The sequence below is a fragment of the Capricornis sumatraensis genome, chromosome 9 (assembly GCF_032405125.1).
Source record: "Capricornis sumatraensis isolate serow.1 chromosome 9, serow.2, whole genome shotgun sequence".
Taxonomy (NCBI): Eukaryota; Metazoa; Chordata; class Mammalia; order Artiodactyla; family Bovidae; genus Capricornis; species Capricornis sumatraensis.
Genome location: NC_091077.1, coordinates 70,508,933 through 70,517,920, shown reverse-complemented (window position 1 = coordinate 70,517,920; position 8,988 = coordinate 70,508,933). Strand labels below are relative to the sequence as shown.

The 8,988-nt window shown below is 43.0% G+C and overlaps 1 pseudogene; it reads left to right on the top strand.

Moving 5' to 3' along the window:
* The first annotated feature begins 6,926 nt into the window (after window positions 1-6,926).
* LOC138086740 (U4 spliceosomal RNA) lies at window positions 6,927-7,059 on the top strand (annotated as a pseudogene).
* The last annotated feature ends 1,929 nt before the right edge of the window (window positions 7,060-8,988 follow it).

Here is an 8,988-nt window from a genome sequence, read left to right as displayed (position 1 = left end):
AAAAGATCAATCAGGTAATGTACCATAAAAGAGTACCTGGCTTAGAGTCAGTACTTTTGAAATGGTTGGTTTTTTTATTATCACTACTATAACAATTATTACTATTGTCATTCTGTTTGGAAATAATGCTGCTTCTCATTCATGCTCTACTGCCTACAAAGAAAGTTAACTGTGAGGCCCACCTTTTCCAGATTGATCATCTCAGTTGGCCACGTGAATTTAGATTAATCATTTGATGAGAGGTGTGATTACTCACCAAGAAAAGGCCTCCAAGCCCATGTGACCCAAGTTCCCTCAATTTACCAGAAGGAGACTGAGCCTTGGCCCTAGTCCCACAGCTGCCTAGAGAGAACTGGGCTAATCCCAGACCTCTATCCTCTGGGTGCAGTTGACTGCCTGCAAGTTAACTCTGTTGCTGGCTATACAAGGCCAAGATTAAAATCAGCTTCAAATGTCAGCCCTGCAAAGCCAAGTCCTCCTCACCAAACCCTCTCTGTGGGGGGCTGTTTTTCCTACATTTTCTCTGCAGCCCCTACAGGCATCTGCTGGGTGTCTGAGAACAGACTCTGCTCCTGAGCCCTGCTGACCGCACAGGAGGAGGTGAGAGGCCTCTCTCTACCAGTGTCAGCTTACAGTGGGGAAAAGGCCTGGGGACACAGCCAGAGACAGACTGACACCAACAGTGTTACTGCTTCCCCAGGCTCTCACTCCAGCAGAGGTGGCTGGCAGGTCAGCCTCCCCACCGGATGGACCTGTTTCTCACCACAGGCCTCAGCGGTTGCTCTGGAGTCAGCCATCCTCTGGCAGGTGCTAAGGCTCCTATGGCTCCACGGAACCCTCCACTTTGTCTACGGTCACCACTCTCCTCTGGAAGAGAAGCCCGAGGGGAGACCCTCAGCAGGACAGAAAAAGCCCGGCTTTTTCAGGAACTCCCCCAGCTCTCCAAACCCTTCACTGAGGGCTCAAATGGCCTGGACAAACCAAGTGAAGTGCCAGGCTGCTATTCTGTCCCTTTTGTGAGACTCGTGAACTTGCTATTCCACAGGATAAATACAATTTCTTGTGCAAAAGAGGTTATTTTCTACATTGCAGTTCCCTAACCTGGTGGCTCAGACAGTAAAGACTCTGGCTGCAACACAGGAGACACTGGTTCAATCCCTGGGTTGGTCGGGAAGATCCCCTGGAGAAGGGAATGGCTACCCCCTCCAAGATTCTTGCCTGGAGAATTTCAGGCAAGACATGACTGAGCCACTTTCACTCACGCATCCACAACTGGCCCAACGTAACCGATAGCAAGGCTATAACCTGGCCACAGCCCAGGTCAGAGTCAGTGGACCAGCCAGTAGGACTCTTCTGCAGTGAACAGTGACTGACCGACCAAATCAGTCAGATCCTCCTTCATGCCCTACTTTATTCCTATATACATACTGGGACCTTCTATGTTCCAGGAACTACATTAGTTTCCAGTGATACAAATGGAGAAGTGGCTTTGTAGCCCTAGATAATTTTGCCCTTAACAGGAATTCAATTTATAACTCTATTCCTTATCAGCAACTTTGACTGGCTGTCAGATTTTATGGTGACATACACACAAGTCTCATTTATAAGGTAGCCATTACTTTAAACAGACAAATAAATTTATCAGAAGCCTTGATTTCAAGGAGCAGAAACTGAACCCAATCTGGCTTAAGGAAAAATCAGAATGATCTGGCTCATATCTTAGAATGTCAGGACTAGAGTATCCTCAATCAAATGAGATCATTTCTCTCTCCCTCCGTCCTCCTTCACCCCATCTCTCAGCTCCCTGCTTCTCTCCATGTGTTGGGTTAATTCTCTCCTAAGATGTAAGACCTTTATCCACACAGCAGGAGACATGGCACAGATAACTGCAGACTTCAGTTCAGGTTAGCAACACCCAAAGAGAAACATTTCTCTCTCCCAAAACCCACATGTAAAATTCAGGAGGACAGCAATACTAAACCAAACTTGGATCACGCGGCCACTACTGAGTCAGCTGCTAGAAGAAGGGAATGAGCTACGATGATTGGTTGAGCTTTGGTCACGTGATTCTCCTTAGCCCCTCCTAAAACCAGATGCTGAGAAAGAGAAACAGTTCTTGAAAGAAGGGAGTAAGCTCTTTCCATGGGAGATGGAGCAGATGCTGAACAGGTTGGAGAGGAGTGGGCAGGGGAGACATGGTAACATGTCTGTATACCAGAAAGAATAAAAAGAAAAGGTTGTGTTGTATAGAAGAAAAAACAGGGAAGGCTTCACCAAAAAGTAGTTAGCTTTAAGTTTGTTTGTAATGGCCAGTTACTTTAGAATATGGAAAGCATGAATATATTTTAAAATATATAATGGATTGGCAACTTTTATAGGATGTATAACTATGGTGATTCATCACACAGCTAATTCCCAAAGTGACCAAGGACAAACCAAATAAATATCTTTTGGGGGAAGAGATTCACATTCATTGAATATCTACTGGGATGCTGGGCATTGTACCTCCACATTATTCATAAAGCTATAGGGTCATCCTATGAGGCAGGTGCTTTTTTTTCCCTCCAATTACAGGAGAGGGAACTGATACTCAAAGAAATTTTTTTAAAAAAGTCATCTCACTGAAGGTTCCATAGCAAGCAAGCAGCAGAGCTGGGATGTGAACTCAAGTTTATCTGAGTCCAATGCTTGTGCTCTTTCCCCAAGTCAGTTCTGCCAGCCAAAGGCAAAATACAGCCAGATGAAAGGGTGGAGGGGCAAACAGTGAGTCCCTCCTCTATTTATAGACAGAGAACAAAACCAGACAGCCCCAAAAGGCAGAAGTGCCAAGAAGAGAAACAACTTTTCCAGGTCCTTCATGAGGACATTCTTTGCTCCCAAAATGGAGATGGCACTCAAAAGTAAGATTACACATTATGAAGTGTTGCAATGGGTAGGAGAATGTGGCCAACAAAAAAACAATCGTTTCAGTGACTCAGTGGTGATCAGTTCAGTCTAGTTCAGTTCAGTCGCTCAGTCGTGTCCGACTCTTTGCGACCCCATGTATCGCAGCACGCCAGGCCTCCCTGTCCATCACCAATTCCCGGAGTTCACTCAGACTCACGTCCATCGAGTCAGTGATGCCATCCAGCCATCTCACCCTCTGTCATCCCCTTCTCCTCCTGCCCCCAATCCCTCCCAGCATCAGAGTCTTTTCCAATGAATCAACTCTTCGCATGAGGTGGCCAAAGTATTGGAGTTTCATCTTCAGCATCATTCCCTCCAAAGAAATCCCACGGCTGATCTCCTTCAGAATGGACTGGTTGGATTTCCTTGCAGTCCAAGGGACTCTCAAGAGTCTTCTCCAACACCACAGTTGAAAAGCATGAATTCTTTGGTGCTCAGCCTTCTTCACAGTCCAACTCTCACATCCATACATGACCACAGGAAAAACCATAGCCTTGACTAGATGGACCTTAGTCAGTAATGTCTCTGCTTTTGAATATGCTGTCTAGGATGGTCATAACTTTTCTTCCAAGGAGTAAGCATCTTTTAATTTCATGGCTGCAGTCGCCATCTGCAGTGATTTCGGAGACCAAAAAAATAACGTCTATCACTGTTTCTACTGTTTCCCCATCTATTTCCCGTGAAGTGATGGGACCAGATGCCATGACCTTCGTTTTCTGAATGTTGAGCTTTAAGCCAACTTTTTCACTCTCCTCTTTCACTTTCATCAAGAGGCTTTTTAGCTCCTCTTCACTTTCTGCCATAAGGGTGGTTTCATCTGCATATCTGAGATGATTGATATTTCTCCTGGCAATCTTGATTCCAGCTTGTGTTTCTTCCAGCCCAGCGTTTCTCATGATGTACTCTGCATAGAAGTGAAATAAGCAGAGTGACAATATACAGCCTTGACAGACTCCTTTTCCTATTTGGAAGCAGTCTGTTGTTCCATGTCCAGTTCTAACTGTTGCTTCCTGACCTGCATACAGATTTCTCAAGAGGCAGGTCAGGTGGTCTGGTATTCCCATCTCTTTCAGAATTTTCCACAGTTTATTGTGATCTACACAGTCAAAGGCTTTGGCATAGTCAATAAAGCAAAAATAGATGTTTTTCTGGAACTCTCTTGCTTTTTTGATGATTCAGCAGATGTTAGCAATTTGATCTAAAACCAGCTTGAACATCTGGGAGTTCACGGTTCACGTATTGCTGAAGCCTGGCTTGGAGAATTTTGAGCATTACTTTACTAGCGTATGAAATGAGTGCAACTGTGCAGTAGTTTGAGCATTCTTTGGCATTGCCTTTCTTTGAGATTGGAATGGAAACTGACCTTTTCCAGTCCTGTGGCCACTGCTGAGTTTTCCAAATTTGCTGGCATATTGAGTGCAGCACTTTCACAGCATCATCATTCAGGATTTGAAATAGCTCAACTGGAATTCTGACCTGCAAAAAGCCACCTCAGTGGAGGAGTGTGTCTGGACCCCATATTTAAAGGGAATTATAACATAACTGGTTGAGACATGGAGGCTTCAAAGGCTGACCTCCTTATTTGAGAAATTTGGCAATAAATGTGAAGATATCTGCATATTTAAAAATTACAAGGAAGCAATGACTGAAGAATAAGGATTTAAAAAATCAGATTGTGATAGGGTACAGTGGTAAAAAATCTGGAGACACAGATTTGATCCCTGGTTCAGAAAGATGATCCCCTGGAGAAGGAAATGGCAACCCACTCCAGCGTCATTGCCTGGAAAATTCCAAGGACAGGGGAAACTAGTGGGCTATAGTCCATGGGGTTGCAGAATCGGACATAACCTACCATGCACACATGAACCTTATTTACAGACAGAAAAGTAGAAAGGGCAGGCCATTAACAACAGAAATAAAAATCTGAATTAACTTGACCAGCTGAAACTGTAGACCAAGAACACAATGAGTCTGGCAACACAGTTCTTTGTTGGTTTGTCTTCGGATACTATTTTCCAGTCCTTTCCTGTGGGTACCAGGTGCAGCCTCCTACCACATAAGGTATCATATAAACTGTCCAGCCTCTCGTTAACACTTTATTCCATTGGATGCAATAGTTGACTGATCTGGTATGACTCAAGCCAAGTCAGCCTGTCCCTCTCTGGGACTGACATGTGGATGTTATGGAGAGCAGTCCTCTCTTTCCCCCAGGTTAAGCTGAGATCATATAGCAAGAAACAGGCTCAGGCAGCTTCCAGCCTCATCAACCCAGATAAGGCAGGACCAAGACAAAAGAGAACTGTTCTCTCTCAGTAATCACACGTTAAATCCAAGAGAAGGCATAGGCCATGTGAAGGGAGCCCTTTTTTAAAAAATTTTTTTTAATTTATTTTTTATTGAAGGACAATTGCTTTACAGAATTTTGTTGTTTTCTGTCAAACCTCAACATGAATCAGCCATAGGGAGCCCATTTTTAAGTAAAAGAAAATGAGACCAGCCCAGAGAAGGAGACAGACAGACAATATCCTTCAAAACTCTGAATTCAACCATATTTCCACTTGATCCTAGACTCTTCCTACTTTTAAAAGAGAATTTGAATTGGGCTTCTGTAACAACCAGAGTGGGCTTCCCTGGTGGCTCAGACAATAAAGAATCTGCCTGCAATGCGGGAGACCCATAAAGCTCACTAACATTAACTCTCAGCAATTAACAGGGTGGGGTGCTCTGTGAATAGAAATGAAAATTATGACCTGCCAGAGCCACTGATAATGAATATAATTTAAAAAAAAAAAGACAAGGTCCCTGTCCTCAAGGAGTTCACAGTTGTGGCAAGTTCTTTTGCTTTCCTGCTATAAATAGGAACCCGCTCAGAAATGTGTGTACTATTAAAGTATGGGCGGGGAGCGAGGAGGGGAAGAAAGGATATCGTATGTAGTTGCAATCCTTTTCCAAAACAAAAATAGTAAAAGCCAAGCTAACGGCTGAACTTGACAAATACACAGAGAAACAAGAGGAGCAGTGCAGAGGACTTTGTATGGGAGACACAGCAGCACCCTCGGAGCCCCTCACAGGGCTTCTAGACGTCTCTTCTTTCTCACCTATCTCCTCCTCTTTGGGGGCTCCCTTGTCCTCTAGGCTGTGAGGGTCCCTCTGCCCTCCTTCCTGAGTTCCCAGAAAACCAGTTCCATTCATCCCCATGGGCAGCTAGAGGAGGTTGAATCAGATTCCCTTGAGGAAGGGACTTCAGATCCCTTCATCAGAAACCCGACAAATTTTTCTTTACCTGATAAAGTCATCTTTCCTCTTACAGTACCTCTTCTAGGAAGAAGTATTACTCCATTTTACCAAAATCAAATATTTCTCTATTTATACCCAAAGAAGAGAGTTAGAAAAAAAGAAGAGACTTGGAGAGGGATAAATATGTAGGATTGTCCTTAGAAGTCCCCCTAAGCAGACCACAAAGTGAATTCTAGGCAGTCCCCTCTCCCTGCCTCCACAAAACAATGCCAGCTCTTATGCTTGGCACATCACTTACAAACGATAAGGTCACACTTTATACCTGATATATAATATTTATAAAGTCCTACTAAAAATATTTTGAACACGTAAAAGACTTACAATAAAGGGAGGTTTTCAACTGATAGATTTCACTGGGTTATAGAATGATTTTCAAACTCAAAGACTCCTGCTCTGTCTCATATAATAAGGATAAAACTTTTCTGGTAGGCCATTTGGCAGTGTGTTTCAAAAGCCTTGAAAATGTTCATATTTTTAAATTTTTTTATTTTATACTGAATTATAGATGATTAACAATGTTGTGATAGTTTCAGGTGGACAGCAAAGGGACTCAGCCATACATATACATGAATCCATTCTCCCCCAAACTTCCCTCCCATCCAGGCTGCCATATAACATTGAGCAGAGTTCCCTGTGCTATACAGTAAGCCCTTGTTGGTTATCCATTTTAAATATAGTAGTGTAGTTTTGTGCAGTGGCAGTATCGTAGCTAATGAGGTTTATCCAAGGTGTGATTATTGCTAATTAAATATAGTAGTGCATACATGTTGATCCCAAATGTTTTCTGATTCAGCGATTTTAATCCCCAAGCATGGACTCGGGAGTCAGATTGCCTCCACCACTAATCAATCACATGATTTAGCCTCTTGGAGCCTCAGTATCCTCATCTCTAAAATGAGGGTAATAGTACCTACCTTAAAAGCTCATTGTAAGTATTAAATGAAATATATGTAATGCCTTAGAGCAGTATCCAGCATATGGTTACCTACTATATGTGTTAGCTAAGTAAGTGATCAGAGATAGGAGTAGAAATACATCTCAGTATAAGTTCAAACAGCAGAATTTTAGAAAGATGTTTATTAACAGGTAATGGGCTAAATATTTATGGTGCAACCATAAGATGTTAAACCACATAGCCACTTTAAAAAAGACTATGTCTTAGAAGAATATTTAGAGATTTGGGAAGATGTTCATCACATATTGTTAGGCCAAAAAAAAACAAAATCAGGTTTCAAATAGTGTATAGAGTATGATCCAAATACAAAAATAGAAAATAAAGGAAATACTTCAAAGTGCTATTGGCAAGTATCTCAAAGTTGATGGTTCAGGCTTGCCTGCACATTGGAATCACCTTTGAAATTAAAAAAAAAAAAATTAATGATGATATAGGACCCCACCCATAATAATACTGATTTAATCAGTCTGGGATGTTGTCTGGGTCTCAGGATTTTTATTTTCTTTATGTGCTTGGCTTCTTTCTCCATTTTTTCCCCTGAAATCTTCTAAAATAAACATGAATCCCCTTTAAAACTAGAAATTAAAACCATCAAATGCTATCTAGAAGACATTTCAATTACTCCTGTGAGTAGCTGACTAAGCAGCTGTGCCAGGCCCGGTTTACCAGATTGTTTTCTTCCAGGGAAAGCTGGAGGAAGAAAGACGGGGGAGCTAGAGTTGGCAGAAGCCTGAGAGGAGGCAGATTCAGCGCGTGAGTCACTGCCCTGGAGAACAGACCTGGGAGAGGGCTTTAGATGGAGAGAGGAGGGGATGGGGCTGCAGGAAAAGAGGCTAGACACCTGAGGGGCGGGGGCAGGGCACCAAGAGTCCATGGGCAGCTTCACTAGCTGAGCGACTGCGCGCAGGCAGCCCTGTATTTATGGCCGTTTGGTCTGAGGCCTTGCTCAGTGGCCACTGTGATACTGGGAGTTCACTTATATGTGTCAGCATCGTGCTATCTCTTTTACAGCATACGCTCTTGATAAGGGCTGAGAGGAGTAGGCACAATGAGGAGAGAGGAAGCAAAGAAGGTCTAAAACTGCTAAAAAATGTAACAGACAAGAAAGTCCAGGGCTATTGGTATTTTTATCCCTCCATGTCTACTATTAAATGCTTCGGGTCTAATGATTGAGCTTCTTCAGCCAGTATAGCATATTTTTTTTCACTCATTCAGCAAGTCTTTATTGAACTCTTAGTATGTGCCAAGTCCTGTGCCAAGTGCTTTTCATCATTTAATTTTTATCTAGACCTTTAAACAAATGACCCAGGTACTATGATTAGCTTGCCTTGTACAGATGAAGGATCTAATTCTCGAGTAAGTTAATGGCCCAGAATCACCCAGCTAATGTCACTCATCATCAACATCATCAGAATGGATGGCTACCATGTATGAGCACCTACTATGTGCCAGGCACTATGAAGTGAAGTGTTAGTCTTTTAGTCATGTCCAACTCTTTGAGACCCCATGGACTGTAGCCCACCAGGGTCCTCTGTCCATGGAGTTCACCAGGCAAGAATACTGGAGTGGGTTGCCATTTCCTTCTCTAGGGGATCTTTGCAACCAGGGATGAGACTCGGGTCTCCTGCATTGGAGACAGATTCTTTACATCTAAGCCACCAGGGAAGCCAGGCACTATTTACTAAGAGTTTATATACATTTTCACTAATCACCCCACTCCACTATGAGACAGTGATTTACATAGGAGGAAAGTAGGCACAGAGAGGGAAATTTCCCCAGCTTTTAGGCAA